Source organism: Balaenoptera ricei, chromosome 11 (genome assembly GCF_028023285.1).
Source record: "Balaenoptera ricei isolate mBalRic1 chromosome 11, mBalRic1.hap2, whole genome shotgun sequence".
Classification (NCBI taxonomy): domain Eukaryota; kingdom Metazoa; phylum Chordata; class Mammalia; order Artiodactyla; family Balaenopteridae; genus Balaenoptera; species Balaenoptera ricei.
Genome location: NC_082649.1, coordinates 19,923,907 through 19,943,198, shown reverse-complemented (window position 1 = coordinate 19,943,198; position 19,292 = coordinate 19,923,907). Strand labels below are relative to the sequence as shown.

Here is a 19,292-nt window from a genome sequence, read left to right as displayed (position 1 = left end):
GAGAAAAGGCTCCAGATCACAGTCTCCAAGACACACCAACCAAAACCGGAGAGATAGAGGAAGAGCCAGCAAAGGAGGCTGAGGAGTGTGGGTACTTTGTTGTTAGCATGTACTGGCCTAAACAGTAGTGACCCCCAAATAAAATAGTGGAGTTACCCTGAAAGAACACTGCTTTTGACTATGGTGGCAGAGTAGTTATGGTGAGGGCCTAGAAGTTACTATAGCTCTAAATTTCACTAAGATCCATAAGGAAACAACCCATGGGTCTCCTTGATAAAAACAAATGCAGATCCCCAGGGTTGATGTGAGAGAAGGGTTCTCTGTGATAGGTTTAGAAGTCTGGCCCATCGTCCCTCTATTGTTTCCCTTGTGGCTTTCTTACTGTCGTCACTACCATTCTGAAGTTGAGGCGGTTCTACTCCTTTTTAAAGTCCTGGGTTAAGCCAGAATATTTGAGTTTATCATTATATACCAAGCACTGTGCTTAAGCACTGCAAGTAGTAAACTAGAGGAAAAAAGTTGGCGCAATATTGTAGTATCATGATTACACTTTTCCACACTTATCTCAACTGCTAGGTTTCCTTAGAGCAGTAGTTTCTAACTTTTTATTTAATCACAAAAGACTCCTTGTATTATTTTGTCCCAAAGGATCTATAAATTCCTACAATATTGCATCAGATGAAATGAACTTGTATGTAGTAAGTGTCTACACACCGAGATTTTTATTTTAGTTAGTCTAAGAAATTTTCTTGTAGATAAATGTTCAGTTGTTATTGGAGCATTTTTAAAATGTTGAAAATAGCTTTCATACTCCTCTTATTTTCACAGAGCCTGAGGAGTCAGAGATCCCAGGCTGGGGCTCCAGGTCCTAAAAGAATTGCTTTTCCTGGGTTGCCAGAGGGATGACTACGTCGCAGTCAATCTTTTCTCTTTTCTCCCGCTCTCAATGCACCTGTCGCTAGCAGGCATGTTTTCCTAATGAAAACATTTCAGATCCGCCTGGAGTTAATTTTAAAACTTCACTCTCCTAGTATTTCGCTAAGAGAGAAGAATAACTGAATCACGGTAGCTAGCAACAAAAACATCCAAATATATTTTCTATTTTGAAGAACAATGGTTAAACATTGTAAATATATTACTTTATAAGGCAAAATATATAATCCAAAAGTATGTAGTCAGACATGAGACTGAGTTCAAAAGAATCATCCTTCCTGAATTTTTAACTTTATTGCTGGAATTCTAACAGAATGTATTTGGCTTTGCAGTTAATAACTACTACTTTTTTTTTTTTTGAAATTTTAACATTGAATGTTTATTTGAAGAGACTAAGAAATCTCCCTTGCATTTAAGGTGTGATAGAAGTATTGTGGTTAAGTCGAAAAATACACAAGAGATGAATAACTACTACTTGTAAGTTGAAAGTTTATATATTACAAATGAATGAAAAGGATTAAAGAATTCTTATATCAGGGTTTTTTTTAACCTCAGCTCTAATGACAGTTTGAACCAGATAATTTGGGGGTGAGGGCTGTCCTGTATTTGTAGGATGTTTAGCAGCAACCCTGTCCTCTGCCCCCTAGGTCCCAGTAGCACCCCTTCCCTGAGTTGTGACAATGTCTCCAGACATCACCACTCTCTCCTGGGGAGCAAAATCACTCCTGATTGAGAACTACTGTATTTTATAACAAGGAGAAGAATACACAAAACCCCAAGACCATTTTTGCCTTTAGAAGATATATCCCTTTCGATGTTTCTAGACATATTCTTCACACGTGGTAGACATTAAAAAGTGAAAATCGAATGTTACCAGACTCCAGTAAAATATTATTTTTCCTGATTTTATGACTTAAATGTGTGTGCTTATTTATTTGTGTCTGTTATCCCAAACCCAAATGCCAGCTTTTAAAATCATGTTCCTCTTTACATACAGCACCTACAATGGTAAGTGGGCTTCTCTGGGGTCTGGGTCCATGACACACCTGGTGTCTGCAAGAGATAGGTTTCCCTTGTTGGAAATTTTTCAAGGAATTTGGCCACAAGAGGGAGCACTATTCCTATGCTTGCTTATTTATTTATTAACTATTTTAATACACGCTTGTCCCACAGAGTTCAATGATGCAGGGAATTCCTAATACAGAAATCAGAAACACTGCTAGTATACTAGTCAGGATTTTCCAGGGAACTCGAGCCAAGAGGATAAAAGGAGATTTATTACGAGGAATTGGCCCACACGATGATGAAGGCTGAGAAGTCTCATGACCTTCCATCTGCAAGCTGGAGGCCCAGCAAAGTGGGGGAGTAGTTCAGTCTGAGTCTGAGGCCTGAGAACCAAGGGAGCTAATGGTGTAAATGCCAGTCTGAGGGCAGAAGAAAATGAGGCATTCCCGCTCAAATAGGAAGGCAGGAAAAAGAAAAAAGGTGGAGAATTCCTCTGCCTTTTTGTCTCATCAGGCCCTCAATGGATTGGATGACACCCACCCACAATGGGGAGAACAATTTACTGAATTCATTGATTCAAATGCTAATTTCATCTGGAAGCACCTTCACGGACGCCCAGAAATAATGTTTAACCTGCGCTGCCCAGTCAAGTTGACACATAAAATCAACCATCACAACTAGTTTACACATCAACAATCTAACCACATCTCCATTTTTATAATCTAAACACTTGCCATTACATTTATTTTTTTCAGTTACATTTTTTGAAACCAGTAGTGTAGGATAGCACCTTGTTGGGCTGTGCCCCATAGGCCTACAAGGCCTGTGCTTGCCCAGCTTCAAGATGGAAGAGAGAGCCGGGAGTGAGCAATCAGAAACATCAATGGCTTAATGGATGGGGGAGCTTACACTTCTGAAGCCAGGTCCTGGAGCGACACGCCACCAGGCGGGCAGGAGTTGGAGGTCGTCTTGCTCCTGGGGAGGGTGGGGGGAGGTTACCAGTTATAGGGGAACTGATGTCAGGTGGGCTCATTAGTTACCAGGGAAACCAGCAGAGGGGAACGCCCCTCACCGCCCCTTTGATAAGCTCTCAACAGCTGGGGCAAGTATGTAGGAAGGTCAGTCTTGTGAGTGGGGTGTAGGTGAAGCAGGCCCTGGTCGGGCAGGGGGGTACAGAGAGCAAGAAAGCAGCCATCTTGAGTGGCCTGACCATACATACCTGTAGATGAAAGATTGCTGCACCATATAGACGGTTTAAAGAATGTCTCAGAATAAAAGTATTAGAACTAATATCCTCTCCTTTGGAGAAAACACAGGGTATATGGTGACATCTGACAACTGGTGCAGTCTCCACCTTTATGTACCAAATACAGGTGTATTGAGAAGGTGTTTAATATAAAGCAGCATTTTAGAAATTTTTATAAAAATTTAGCAGCTGTCAAAATGTGTGTGTGAAGATTTTGGTGTGTGAAGATAACCGACCTTAATAGAAGTACATCTGTATGCTTTAAAAAATAAATGTACATGTACTTCATACTGTAATGTGCTTGAACTGGCTCCAAGCAACAGCCAAGAATGATATGGCAAATTTGGTGAAAAATTACTTTCAAGAAATTTAGAGTAGGCGAGATAGTTAAATAAATAGAATAAAACCTTGTATGACATGGTGTGTAATTTATTAAATTTTACCATTTTACTCTTTTAAAAACCGAGCTTATCATATGGATATGCCACTGTACTTTTTATACCTTCTGCCAACACAAAGGGAAGCCGTGTTCAGATATGATCATCTAGGAAGATGTTAGAAGAATTTAAGTTCACTTTTTCAGGAAGCTTGGAAATGTTCTAGACCTTCCCCAGTTTACCAGACCTGGAAGCGAAGTTTTGAAACTGATAGAGGTACATCGACACTTGTTTGTTTGTTTGTTTGTTTTTATCCATACATTTTTAATATAACCCTAATGCCTAAGGGAAGTTCTCATAGGATCCTGATTATAATACAGAATGGCATAATTTAAGTTTACCAGAAAGTAAAGATTTAGCTGATGGTGAGTTAGCTAAACCTCATTTTTGTTTCAACTCTTCTTATTGGGAACGTTTCTAAGCTATATTATTATTATTTTTTATACATTTATTTATTTATTTATTTTTGGCTGCGTTGGGTCTTCGTTGCTGCCCGCGGGCTTTCTCTAGTTGTGGTGAGGAGCGGCTACTCTTCGTTGCGGTACGCGGGCTTCTCACTGCAGTGGCTTCTCTTGTTGCGAAGCACGTGCTCTAGGTGCGCGGGCTTCAGTAGTTGCGGCATGCCGGCTCAGTAGTTGTGGCTCGCGGGTTCTAGAGCACAGGCTCAGTAGTTGTGGTGCACGGGCTTAGTTGTTCCGTGGCATGTGGAATCTTCTGGGACCAGGGCTCGAACCTGTGTCCCCTGCATTGGCACGAGGATTCTTAACCACTGCGTCACCAGGGAAGCCCTCTAAGCTATATTATTATTTTCTGCAACAGTAAATGAATCTTTGGTAATCTGGGTCATGATTCTAAATGTAATTTCTTACTGATTAATACCCTAGCACTAGGTTTTATACCAGGTAGACTTACTTTTGAGTTCCATAATATCTTATAATCAAAGTTGACTGATGAGAGTAAAAGGTGACGGCTGGATCCTGAAAAAGCGGCTGCCAGCTTTGCTTCCTCCTTTCCCGGGAAACTCTGATTTTGGTGGTGGAGAAATAATGGAGGCAACTAGGGCAGATACTTGTCAGGGAAGATCCTGGGGTGGGGCATTCCAGCTGTACATGTAAAGCTGTTGGAGAGATTTATGAGTAGTGACCCTACGGACTGGAACCCTACGGACTGGAACGGCACTACTTCTTCCAATCTAAGACACTTGGGACTGTTACCATGGCTGTTAGCCTCGGGCTCTAACCCTCTCCCTTCCTTGAGGGAAGGTAAGCTGTGGGCAAGTGTTATCTTTGTCTTATGGGAAACCACCAGAAGAGAAAAACAAGAGGCCACCAGAACTGATTAAAACAACCGGCCAAATCCAAGATGGCAGAAGACCCGACCTCCAGCAGACCTTGAGACCCGTTATACGTTCATTGTACTACATTAGCATTTATTTTATTTTTTATTTACTTACTTTAATTTCTTAAAATTTATTTATTTTTGAAAAAATAATTTTTGAAAAATAATTTTTTATTATTTTGAAAATATTTTATTATTTTGAAAATAATTTTGAAAAATAAATTTTTCTTACAATTTATTTATTTTTGGCTGTGTTGGGTCTTCGTTGCTGCGCACGGGCTTTCTCTAATTGCAGAGAGCAGGGGTTACCCTTCGTTGTGGTGGATGGGCTTCTCGTTGCCGTGGCTTCTCTTATTGCAGAGCACGGGCTCCAGGCGCGCAGGCTTCAGTAGTTGTGGCATGCGGGCTCAGTAGTTGTGGCTCGCAGGCTCTAGAGCACAGGCTCAGTAGCTGTGGCACACGGACTTAGCTTCTCCACGGCATGTATGATCTTCCTGGACCAGAGCTCGAACCCACGTGCCCTGCATTGGCAGGCAGATTCTTAACCACTGCGCCACCAGGAAAGTCCCTACATTAGCATTTTAAATGACACACCTACTGGCAGCCAAGACAGGAAGGACCATAGAAGGAAGAAACAGAGATGGCAGTCCAGTTCCAGGAAGAACCCCACCCATTCCCAGAAAACCAATGCACAGGCCTCCGCCTCATTAACCTTACCTTTAAAAATCTTGCCCTGATCTTCCCTGAGGAGAAGTTGATTTGTGAACTAAGTTTCCACTTCCATTCTCAGCCACTGAACGGCCATTCAACAAAGCTTGTGCTGTTTCAGTCTCAGCATCAGTTTCATTATTGGCTGTGTGAATCTGAATAGGAAAAGAAACAGGAGGCCTTGGCTGGGCTAGGGCCCAAGTCAGGGTCCATAAGACCAATTCGGTAACATGATTGCAAGATGCACACTTATTTTATGCACCCCTAACAAAGAAAAATATTAAATTCAATTAAATGATGATACAATGCTTTCTTATAATATAGATTTAAAAAATTATATACTTATTGAAAGTCCTCTTTTAGACTTATTTAGACATAGCTCTTTATCACATGACATTCTTGTATATAAATGGGAAAATGTAAGCAAAATATTATGGCATTTCTAAAACTTTTTTGTTTCAATGCTAAATCATGGTATGATCTTTAAAAAAATTAATCTTAAAAAATCTTTAAAAAATTCATTTTAAAAGACAGTTAAACCTAACATATGAGGTACCAACCATGAACATATCTCAAGTGGTGACACTGTGAACAGTATGTCCAGGTTCTTACCTGCTCACACAATACACCACCTGGTCAAGGACAAGTGTAGGACTTTGTAAGGCACATCCCGATTTCAGAGATGTAAAGGTGGTGGGAAAAAATGTGCATCTTAAATAAATGTAATGGAGTTATTTGTTTCTTTTTTTCCTCTCTTCTTCCTTCTGGCTTGAGTAAATTTCTGATATTGTTTTGTCATTTGTCTCTTTCAGATTAAATTTGAGTTAATCATGGGAAAAAGTCAGTTAGGCAGGGTTCAGGGTGTGCTGGGTTCTTTTCTTTTCTTTTTTTTTTGGCTGCGCCACATGGCTTGTTGGATCTTAGTTCCCCGACCAGGGATTGAACCCGGGCCCTTAGCAGTGAGAGCGCAGAGTCCTAACCACTGGATCGCCAGGGAATTCCCTGGGTTCTTATCAGGAAAGGTTTTACTGCATTTTAACTTACATGGTATTTAAACCTTGTCATCCACTCACATAGATGTTTTAAGAAGTGCTTTTCAAATCTGCACTCAGTATGGTTTTGCTGCACTATCTGAACATGTCATTGGGAAGAGATCAAATAGGTCATAAAACAGGGTTGAAAAAATGTTATATTGTGCAATCACTGAAACTTCTGTAGTTTATAATTAAGTTAGAAATCGATATATGTGATGAGCAAACATTAGGGTGTCTAGCCTTAATAATACTATCTCCTATGCTGGTCATGGTCTTATTGACTGATAAAAATTTTTTAAATTAGAATTCCCAAACTTTAAATAACATCAGAACATCATAGTTCCCTAAAGCAGCTCCCTCCATTAATCCAGAAACTGGACTGCAGTTAACCAATAACTTCTGTATTAGTGACATAATTTCCTGCAAAATTGTTACTCTGTAATGGTTAACTTCTCTCTTGGTTTGTTCACAGCAGGGGGTAGTTTTCTTTCATGGAAGTCTTCTATTTATTATAAATTCACTGTGGCTTACCACATTGGACCCGAAAACAAAACCAAACCCCCCCAGGTACTAAGAGATAATACTGTTTTACCTCAATAATTATCAGTGACCTAAAGAAAATCCTTTAAAACACTAACTCAAAAATTGTTAGTCCAAAGTGGACATCTAAGGTTTTCACAGAAGTAACCTTTTAATGACGGTAGAGGCAGAGAATTAGCCATCGAAGCATACTTGTTGGTGTTAAAGGATAGTGATTTTCATTTTGGAATTAAAAAAAGGAAAGAAAAGAAAAACTCTCTTCTGAGGTTGTGTAAAATTAAGGTCTGTGGAGAAATGTAGCCTGTTAGTAGTGCGAAAATATGAAAGAAGCCCCTGGAATGTTGGAGACAGGCCCAATCCACATTCATTGTGTGGTTCTATTGCTCCAAATCTTAATTACAAAAGGATTAGCACAGTTTACCAACAACAACAAAAAATCAACCTCAGATATGCATTACTCTAATTTTCACTTTAATGAAATCTGATAACAACCTGGAGAGGCAGCGAGCCCATCAGAGACCAGAGGACCTTGAATTCTTTGGGCTGTGGGGTCTGGGGGAAGGTATCAACTGACTAAGCTTTGGCTTTATTTCTTTTCAATTTATTTCCTTATATTTAAAGATAAGTATATTCATTTTATAAACATCACTCCTGACTTAACGTAAATAAGATAGTTATACCTACTTACTTAATGATTATGCATATAAACAGAGAACTGGGATGTAGAAAAACAGAACTTAGTTTGGCATAGTGAAACCATTCCAAAAGTATTGGCCAGTTTGTAGAGTCAAGCTGAAGAAGATGAGTTAATTTTATTAACTCAGCATTGAAGAAAGTCTTGCTCCTGTTGAGGGTGACACAAATAATTTTTTTTTTTGGCTAGGAAGGGACTTTTATTTTCTTTTTTTTAACATCTTTATTGGAGTATAATTGCTTTACAATGGTGTGTTAGCTTCTGCTTTATAACAAAGTGAATCAGCTATACATATACATATATCCCCATATCTCCTCCCTCTTGCGTCTCCCTCCCACCCTCCCTATCCCACCCCTCTAGGTGGTCACAAAGCACCGAGCAGATCTCCCTGTGCTATGCGGCTGCTTCCCACTAGCTATCTATTTTACATTTGGTAGTGTATATATGTCCATGCCACTCTCTCACTTCGTCCCAACTTACCCTTCCCCCTCCCTGTGTCCTTAAGTCCATTCTCTATGTCTGCGTCTTTATTCCTGTCCTGCCCCTAGGTTCTTCATAACCATATATATATATATTTTTAGATTCCATATATGTGTGTTAGCATACGGTATTTGTTTTTCTCTTTCTGACTTACTTCCCTCTGTATGACAGACTCTAGGTCCATCCACCTCACTACAAATAACTCAATTTCGTTTCTTTTTATGGCTGAGTAATATTCCATTGTATATATGTGCCACACCCTCTTTATCCATTCATCTGTCAATGGACACTTAGGTTGCTTCCTGGCTATTGTAAATAGTGCTGCAATGAACATTGTGGTACATTACTCTTTTTGAATTATGGTTTTCTCAGGGTATATGCCCAGTAGTGGGATTGCTGGGTCATAGGGTAGTTCTATTTTTAGTTTTTTAAGGAACCTCCATACTGTTCTCCATAGTGGCTGTATCAATTTACATTCCCACCAACAGTGCAAGAGGGTTCCCTTTTCTCCACACCCTCTCCAGCATTTATTGTTTGTAGATTTTTTGATGATGGCCATTCTGACTGATGTGAGGTGATACCTCATTGTGGTTTTGATTTGCATCTCTCTAATGATTAGTGATGTTGAGCATCCTTTTACGTGTTTGTTGGCAATCTGTATATCTTCTTTGGAGAAATGTCTATTTAGGTCTTCTGCCCATTTTTGTATTGGGTTGTTTGTTTTTTTGATATTGAGCTGCATGAGCTGCTTGTAAATTTTGGAGATTAATCCTTTGTCAGTTGCTTCATTTGCAAATATTTTCTCCCATTCTGAGGGTTGTCTTTTGGTCTTGTTTATGGTTTTGTTTGCTGTGCAAAAGCTTTTAAGTTTCATTAGGTCCCATTTGTTTATTTTTGTTTTTATTTCCATTTCTGTAGGAGGTGGGTCAAAAAGGATCTTGCTGTGATTTATGTCATAGAGTGTTCTGCCTTTGTTTTCCTCTAAGAGTTTTATAGTGTCTGGCCTTTTATAGTGTCTGGTCTTTAATCCATTTTGAGTTTATTTTTGTGACACAAATAATTTAATTTTAGGTGAAGGGAATGGAGAATTGCATGAAGTGTTGAAAAGGATTTTGAGCTTAGGTTGCCTAGTTTTGTGAAAGATTTTTTTTTTTTTTCCCCTCCCTATAGTTGGACTGTTAAATCACCATGGAGGAGAAATTGCTTTGTTTAAATAGCTTTTCTGTTTAAAGAATCAAAGTGTCACAACAAACTCCTTGTAAGATAGAGTAAATTGTGTTGTAAGGGGAATTACTCAAAGAAAAGTATCAACATTACATCAGCTTCCAGCAGTCCTGCAGGCAAGCAAAGTTAGCCTAGCAGCTTCCTACACCTCCCAAACTGAGGCAGAAACCCTTTAAAAAGTGAAGCTCTTTGTTCTAGTCCTCAGTTGTCATAAATGATCAAGTCTCAAGGGGGTTCTGGTTTCCTGTAAAATAGTGTAATACTTTGTTCTTCGGTTTCCAGAAACTATAGTGTATAAGAACAAAACAAATCAATGATACAAATGATGTATATTGCCAACAGATACACTGAAACAAATCAAAGAGTAAGTCAATTGGTAATGACTTGACTGAAAGATTGAAAATCGCTATAGTCCCAGGTCTGCTGTATCCTTTACTGGTACCTCATGCCACTGAGCTAGCATTTATAGGTTCGTTGAGACATTTGATGGTTAGTGTTTTTCATTCACCACCAGCTTTAAACTCAGCTTGGGTTCACTCTAAGACCTATGGGTCTATCCACTTTCCCAAAAAGGAAGTAAATGGGTATAACTAACATATAAACTAAACGTTCTTTAGAACAAATAATATGTAAAATAAAGAGAGTGGTGATCTGATAGAATTGGCACTACTCGAATTACAAATAATGGATGTTATGAGGTGAATTGTGTACCCCTCAAAAATTCATATGCTGAAGTCCTAAGCCCCATTCCCTCAGAATGTGCCTGTATTTGGAGTTCTTTAAAGAGGTAATTATCATTAGGGTAAGTTCTAATACAATATGACAGGAATCCTTTTAAGAAGATGAAATTAGGGCACAGAAGGTGGAGAAAGGGCAGAATATTTACTATACTCTATAAATGAGAAATAGTGCTTTGCCCAGAGTAGGTTCTGAGCTAGTATTTGGTAATGAATGAATGAATGAATGAATGTGTGCATGCATTAGGTAGGCAGCTAAGGTCCAGGACTGGAGGTTAGAGAGTCAGAAGGGGTAGGGTCATAGGTTTGTATATAGTGACGTATTACGGAAGTGCATTTAAAGGAATTGGTAAGAAGCCAGGTAAGGGTGTGATTTCAGGCGATATCCCACTGAGGGCCACTTCAACGTGATTCCACAGGGGAGCTCTGAAGTATACTTTATGCCTTAGAATTAACCCAACCTAAAGCAAGGGAGGAGGGCTTTCAGACTCTTGCACTGGTTGGTCACAGGGTAAGGGACAGTGGGTAGGTGTGGGCTGGTGGTAGGTGGAGGTAGGGGTGGGGAAAGATAAACTCTCCAGCACGCTCTGCTCTCAGACAGTTCAGATGCTGCTGCTACAGTAGCCTGAGGCTGCCTGTGAAGAAGAGTCACAGGCATGGAACGTAGAAGCCAGGGGTGGGACACACAGGGTCTCAGGGATCCGAGAGGATCTGGGCTGAGCGCTGGCACTGCCCATCTTGGGGTAGTAAGGCAAGTGGCCTCAAGACTAAACCCCAAGCAGGATTGTTGCTCTCTGCTCTGTTATATTCTACTGAGCCTGGCCAAATGTCGTATATGTAATAACTAAAACTGACCACACTCATCTACACAAGAGAAGAAGAAAAAAAATTCTCTCTTAAAAAATGAGATAATATTTATTTGGTGCATACTGTAAACACTATACATTTGTCGTTATCTCTTTTAATCCTATATGGGTAGGGTTTTGTTGCTCATTTTATAGATGAGGAAACTAAGACTTAGAAAAGTGAAGCAACAGACCCCTGGTGACAGAGCTATTAAGTGATGGAGCCAAGATTCAAAACCAGGTTACAAGTATTATGTATAAATAAAACAACACAACCAATCTACTTTGAAGTACATTAACATTTTCAGTGAAGCAAGTTAAAATCAATTATGAGATCATCCCTGTGAAATAGATGCAAATCTTTCCTAAATTAAGAGATTTACATAATTTGATGACCGCATTGCAATGTGTATGCCTTTTAAAACATAAAACATCCCTAGTTAGCAATTTTCTTCATTCTCTCTTATAATAAAATTCTATCATTACCAATACATTTTGAGGAAGTCAGTTACAGAGGTCAGATCCTCTGATATCTAGAATATATGATTTTTGGTCACATCTGTCTGCTTTCTAGTATAGAAAAAGAGCAGTCTTTCAAGAGTAAAGTTTTGTGTTTAACCATCGTGTGGCAGCCACATGGACCATCTGAAATGTTTATTGACTCCAGTGAATTTGACTGTGGTTGGAAACCTCAGGCAATTTTTTTCTTCCTTGCCGTGAAATAATTGTCTAGAGACAAGGGAATCCTTCAGGTGGCTAGCTCAATGCCTCCAGAAGGCATAGGGCATTGATGAATCCCTCTGAGGATTTCTGTAGTTTACAAGTGGCCTTATTGGCCGAAGAATCTCATTAATCATACCTCTTACAATGGGATCTACAGAAGCGGCATGTCTGTGAAGCAATCGTGAAGCAGATGTGATGCTGCATTTCAGAATCTCTGGATGAAACTCTCTAATACAGAGGCATTTCTTATCTTTAAAAAACCCACACTGATATTTAAAATAGTTACTCTTTTGTCTTTTTCAACATCACTAGGTTCTATTAATTTTTTTGCGTATACCTCTCTCACTTTCAAGATCTCAAACCCCTATATTTTCTCAGGTCATATCAGGCCAGTGGGTAAAACTGGTCAAAATTATTAAGGCACAGCTTGGCAGGTTCTTGCTTCCTATGAAACATACATGTGCATCCCATAACTGTCCCCCTGAAACTTCCCCCAGTTACTTCGAAGAGTTCCCAGGGAGTGAGCTCTTAAGTCTGCCCAGCTTCTGCATGTTCCTCATTCCCTGCTCTAGCTCCTTTCGGTGCTATTTCCTACTGAGGCCTCTACTGCTTGTGAAGCCGGGTACTGCCCCCTGTGTACCGTTGCCTGTGAGGTGATGCTGGCTCTTGCCAAGTCCCAGCGCCACGGATGCTGCGTTACAGTCCACAGGGTCCAGGGAGGCACCGCCAAGGTGACTCTGCTCCCTGCGCCAGAAAGCCTCTCTTCTCCATCTCGCTTCCACATTACATTTTACACACAGTATAAAAGAAGAGCTGCGTGTGCTCAATGCTTTATAGAATTTATAGTGAAATATGTATTTCACATTTTGCTGACAGCCACATCCAATTCCCTGTAATGAGTACATGGGGATTGGAACCTGGCAGGTGAGATGCTAAACTTCAGATTGCCCCTCTCTCATGATCTAGCCTTTGTACTGGGTTTACTTCTCTTACAGCTTTTTACTTTAGGATGAGTTTTTTTTTTTTTTTTCCAGTGATGCCTTAGTTTTTCATAAAAACACATTCCTGGTGGGTCTATCTAACAGTCTGGCAGACACGCTCAGACATACATGAATACTGTAGGGGACATAGTGGAGACCTGAGCTAGGACAGCTTCCTTCCTTTGCCCTTTTCCTCCCTCCCTCCCTCCCTTCCTTCCTTCCCTCCTTCTTCTCTCCTACTCCCTTTTCTCTCTTTTTACACACACACACAATATTCATTTGCTAGACTATATGCCAGGCACTGCTCTAAGTACTTCATATAGAGCAGTGACAGATCAGACAATGTCCCACTCTCCTGGACATTCTACAGAGTGGCAAGTGCCACAAACAAGAAACAGAACAGGGCGTTGTGACCTATGGTGACTAGGGGACACTTTACATAAGGTTATTAGAGAAGGCCTTTCTGATGAGGTAAACATTCAGCTGAGAGCTGAATGACAAGAAAGACTCAACTGTACTTAAAAACCTGGTACTTAAGCATTCCATTCAGAGAAAATGGCAGTACTTATACCTTTATGTATATTATATGTTATACTCTGCTTTAGAGAGCATCCCTTGCCCCTAAAGATGTACGAAGTGGGATTTTACACTGAACCCACCCCTGGTTGACTTGTTCCACTCGCCCAGGTATCATGTTAGGGTCTGTCTTGATGTTGGGGTCACCCACATGAGTGGCCCTGTCTCACAGGGCCCTCAGCTGGAGGGATCCTCCGTAGATCCCTCTCGGGGTACAGCCATATTCCCAACTCACCACACACTCTAATGCAGCCTCTGGGCATATGGTTTTCAGGGTTTCTAACCTCACTCCACAGGGAGGGGACCTTCAGGGAAATCCCAGCCCAGGTGCAGGATCACAGTGAGGAGAAGGCAGTGGAAGCCCGCATCCTCCTTATTCTCAGGGAATTCCAGATTCCACATAGTTAAGCCCTAGAAGATGAAGAGTAGGGATTTCTCCAATCACCGTGGGGCATTTCTGATAAAACCTGGATTCCTCAAGATGGCTAAGGGACTCAGGAGGCTCTCGCATGCCCAAGGGGGTCAGGTTCTCCCTTTCAACTCCTCAGAGGGGAGGGACATTGGTCACCACAGGCTGGGCCTCCTCAGGCAGCCTCTGATTTTACCTGGCTTCCGGGGCCCTCTCTGCTGGGGCTCCGCCATCCAGCCTTCACTGTCCTTCACCACAGGCTCCCCCAGCAGACACAGGCCTCCCATCGTCTCCTGAGCCAGGCCTGGGTCAGAGATGACTATTTGCCTTTTGGGTTCTTCCCAGGCTTATTCCTCCATATTGTCTTTGCTCATCATCCTTTCCTCATGAAGCCTCCTTTAATTTCTCCTCCATCTCTTCACTGTATCACATCCAGTCAATTCTTCAAGGCCCACCTCAAGACTCACCTCCTCTGGGTGGCCCTACCCAATTGCTATTGCTCCCATTAATCTCTTCTTTGCTGAATGCCTACAAGCATCCCAATTCTTCCTCTCCCTCCCTCCCCACTTCCTCTCCCTTCTCTTACTTCCCTCCCTCTCCCCTCTCCCTTTCTTCCTTCTCCTCCTTCCTTCTAAATAAGAATTAGCTTATTTATCCCAACTCTTTTTTGGAAAAATCCCCTAAATTTTGAATATATAACAAAATATTTATAAGGTATATGAGGGATATAAAATATTAACAATAATACAAAGACATGTGTGCACCACACCCTCACCCCCACCAGTCCAGGAGTGAGATATTACCATTTTCCTACAACAGATCGTAATGCTCCTGCCAGATCCCATCCCCTGTATTCCCCCCACCCTGCCCCCCATGCCAACAGGTAACCACTATCCTGAATGTTGTGTCTATCACTCTCCCTTACTTTTCTTTATAGTTTTACCATCTTGGATCCTTCAACAGTGATATTCTCTAGTTCTGCATGCGTTTGAATTTTATACTAGTGAAATTATACTATATTTATTCTTCTGTGCCTTGCTTTTCTGACTCAGCATTATGTTTGTGGATAGTCTTCCATGTTGGTACATGTTGGTGTATGCTGTTGAGTTCATTTTCACTGCTGTATATGGTGTTCTATTGTCTGTTATCTATTTATTTATCCATTCTATTGTTCTTCCACATTTGGATTGTCTCTTTTCTTAATATGAGAAATACTTCTACACACTTTCTTGTAGATGTCTCCTGGTGTACCATGTGCAGGAGTTTTTCTAGGGTATTTAGAAAGTAGAAGAAATGCTGGTTCTAAGTGGTTGTTCTAGGTTATAGTCTCACCAGTGGTGGATGAGAGTTCCTGTTGTTTTCCATTCTTGATGACTTTGGTTTGTCATATCTTAATTTTTGCCAATCTGGGGGCAAAATCTTGGAGGTTTTAATTAGAATTTCTCTGATTTCTAATGAAGCTAAACATCTTTTCATATGTTTATTGGTAATTTAGATTTCCTCCTTTGTTAAGAGGCTGTCTGAATCTTTTGCCCATTTAAAAAGTTGAGTTAGGGTTTTTTTCTTTACCTTTTTGGATACTGAATAGTTCATATATTCTCAGTAGTAGTCCTTTATTGGTTATATATTTTATAAGTATCACCTCCTAGTTTGTGGCTTTTTTCTCTGTTTTTGGTTTCTTTCTTTGAACATAAATTCTTAATTTTAATCCATATTTATTTATTTATTTATGTTTTATTTTTGGCTGTGCTGTGCAGCATGCAGGATCTTAGTTCCCTGACCAGGGATCAAACCCGTGCCCCCTGCCGTGGAAGCACAGAGTCTCAACCACTGGACCGCCAGGGAAGTCCCCTTAATCCATATTAAATCCAAAATCATAATCATCTGATTTTCTCCCTTAATCTATAACATGCAGAATTAAATTAATGGCTCTTTCTAATGTCAAACCAACTTTGCATTCCTGGCATAAATCCAATTTAGTTATGGTATATCTTCATGGTTATTGTTTCCTACTATTTAGCTTAGAATTTTTGCATTTATGTAATTTTCATTTTATATTGTTCTTGCAAGATTTTGGTATAAAAGTTATGCTAGCTTCTGAAAGATTTGGTGTTAGACTGAAATTATAGTTCCTTAAATGTTTGGCAGAAGTCACCAGTGAAATTGCCAGTGAAGTCATTTGGGTCCTGTTAGTTGTTTTTGTTTTAATCAGATTTGGGAAGTTATTTATGTTTAAGACTATGTCCATTTCATTCTTTTTTAAGTTTATTGGCATAAAGTTGATCATGGTATCAATCTTATTATCTTTTAAAGGTCTGTGGCATATACAGTACGTCCCACCTTTTCCTTTTTTACCATTGTTCTTTATGCTATCATTCTTTTAATTAATCTCACCAGAGTTGTGTTGATTTTGTAAATCTTTTCAAAGAACCAACATTTAGCTTTGTTGATCATCTTTTCTTAATCCAGCTGACTGTTGATGGACACTTGGGTTGCTTCTATAGCGTGGTTATTGTATACAATGCTGCTGTGAACATTGGGGTGCATGTATTTTTTCAAATTAGTGTTTTTTTAGTGTTTTGAGAAATCTCCATACTGTTTTCTCCAGTGGCTGCACCAATTTACTTTCCCACCAGCAATGCACAAGGGTTCCCTCTTCTCCACATCCTCAGCAACATTTGTTATTTGTGGTCTTTTTGATGATAACCATGATCAGTGTTTATCTAACTTTTCTGGCTTCTGAAATCCTTCTCCCTTTGCTGTGTTGGGATTCTGTATAACAGAGAAGAGCTCTAACACAAATTCAGCAAGCAAAAGGAGCAGAGAGAAAGACTGCAAACATATGACTATTTCTGTTGTTGTTTCTCCGCCATAGTTAAATATAGTTAAGCCTGGTGCGCGGGCTTCTCATTGTGGTGGCTTCTCTTGTGGAGCACGGGCTCTAGGTGCAAGGGTTTCAGTAGGTGTGGCACACAGGCTCAGTAGTTGTGGCTCGTGGGCTTAGCTGCTCCACGGCATGTGGGATCCTCCCAGACCAGGGCTTGAACCGTGTCCCCTGCATTGGCAGGCGGATTCTTAACCACTGCGCCACCAGAGAAGCCCCGACTCATTTGTTAAATTTCCAGGAATTTTAAACATGGTCATTGCATAAATATACAATTAAATAAATTACATTAAAAATAAAGATAGTAACTACTCAAAACTCATCACCACCTCCATTTTACTATTATCTCTCAGGTTATATGTCTATTGTATCAGAATGGTGGAAATGCCATACATGCTACTGCACATCTCATGCTTTCAGTGATGTCAGATTGGAGCTGGAAATGGGCCTTGTTTGCACTATTTAAACTACAAAAGTTGGCAAGTGCTGTGAATCAAGGCTTTCCCCAACCTGCAAACCAGCAGTTAAACATTTATCACCATATCACTGTCTAACAGGCAAATGGATAAATGAGTCTGGGCTCAGGAGACAAATCTGGACTGGAGATAGTGTTGGGGGAGGCATCAGAATACAGATGTGGGGCTGCTTCATGGGCTGATGACAAGGCTTCACACTCAGAAGACCCTCGTGCTTAGTTTATTGTTCTGTGGCCACCATCTTGAAATTCGTAATTTTTGAACAAGAGGCCACATGTTTTTATTTTGCTCTGGGCTGGTATGGGTATGGATGGTAGGGAGGTTTAGGTGGTCTGGGGGTGGCTTGATTTACTGCCTTTCATCCCTCAAAACAGGTTTTCTCTCCTATTCACCTACTTGGTAGCACATCCCCACAGATATTTTCCCCATCCATTCCCTCAACCTGTGTATTCTTCACAACCAGCTCACAAAATTTCCTTCTTCTATTTTCCCTCTGTATTGTTCTCTTCTCTTTAGTCTTCTTTTGAAAACTGTTAACTTTCAAGGCATTGATGTATTAAGTAACTTTAATAATAACATTTCTGCCCCAGATTGCAATGTCCCATACATTCATCTCTCAGATTGGTATGACATGGTGGTTAAGGTGGTCCTGGAATCACAGAAAACTGGGTTTGAATTTTCCCACACGACCTGAGGTGAATTTCTTCTGTTTCTCTACGCCTCAGTCTCCTCATCTGAGGAGAGAATATTTACCTCTGAAGGCTGTGAACATTAAATTAGATAATCTAATTAAATTAGATAATCTAAAGTGCTTAACACAATGCACATGGTAAATGTTCAATTAATGGTAGTTATTATTAACATTATTTTTATTCATAGATGAAGAATTAGGAACAGCCAGTAATGAAATTTGCACATGACACATAGTAGGGACGTCTTAGGAGGAACAAAGGGAACACTGGGAGAGATGAGCTGGAAGATTTCAACTTTTTTTTTTTTTTTTTTTAAATGTTTGTTAACTAGTCAAAGGATTATTATTATTATTTTTTAATTAATTAATTTATTTATGGTTGTGTTGGGTCTTCGTTTCTGTGCGAGGGCTTTCTCTAGTTGTGGCAAGCGGGGGCCACTCTTCATCGCGGTGCGCGGGCCTCTCGCTATCGCGGCCTCTCTTGTTGCGGAGCACAGGCTCCAGACGCGCTGGCTCAGTAATTGTGGCTCACGGGCCCAGTTGCTCCGCGGCATATGGGATCCTCCCAGACCAGGGCGCGAACCCGTGTGCCCTGCATTGGCAGGCAGATTCTCAACCGCTGCGCCACCAGGGAAGCCCCAGATTTCAACTTTTTAAAGAGAATTTTCCTGCTTCCACAATATGTGTCCCAGAGTAGCTTGGACAAAGCACCTCTTCACTGAAGTTCTCAAAGCTCCTCTCCCCCATCTTACGGTACACCGATCCAATCTATACAAACAGCATGGATGTGGGCTCTTGGTCACCGAGAGCCACTTAGCCTTCTGGAGGCAACCTTTTCTCGGCATAAAGCTACGCATATGGTAGGCACTTCAAAATATTAGATTTTTTTCTATGCCGCTGTATCCCCCAACTTATAACACAGCGCCTGGCACCCAGTAGGCGTCCATTTATAGAGTGACTGCATGATAATGACTCCCAGGCTTCCCCTTCTTACCCCCAAAACACTCACTTCTCGAGTCTCTGCCGGAGGCTGCGGGCAAAGCCCGAGGGATCCAGGAGCGCGCCAGGCCTAGTTCACTGATTCCGCTCCCAGCGCGTGGCTGCAGTTGCTATGGAAACGGCCAGAAATAACAACTCCGTTTCCCCCCCCCCCCCCCGCGCCCCGGGTGAGAGAGGCCCGCAGAGGAAACGGCAGCTGGAGGAACAGCGGCAGCGACGCGCGGCCGCCGCCGAGTTTACCGCGGCGCCCCTGCCCCCGACCCCGCCCTGCCCCGCCCGGCCCAAGCCGCCCCTCCCCCCACTGGGCCTCGGGTGTCGGTAGGTACTCCGGCC

At 41.0% G+C, this 19,292-nt stretch overlaps 1 protein-coding gene and 1 long non-coding RNA gene across 2 annotated transcripts in view; one reads left to right on the top strand and one right to left on the bottom strand.

Annotated features, from left to right (window-relative positions):
• Nucleotides 1-5,126: 5,126 nt before the first annotated feature.
• Nucleotides 5,127-19,205, bottom strand: LOC132374396 (uncharacterized). The gene is made up of 3 exons (XR_009505672.1): nt 18,970-19,205; nt 5,677-5,822; nt 5,127-5,480 (listed from the first exon to the last, which is right to left on the bottom strand). It is a non-coding gene; the product is annotated as an uncharacterized LOC132374396 (long non-coding RNA).
• The window catches only part of DCDC2 (doublecortin domain containing 2), a 161,377-nt gene continuing 161,223 nt past the window's right edge, over nt 19,139-19,292 (top strand). Inside the window, exon 1 of the mRNA XM_059938025.1 lies at nt 19,139-19,277. The gene's annotated coding sequence lies outside the window, so the exon portion shown is untranslated. The remainder of the gene's footprint in view (nt 19,278-19,292) is intronic.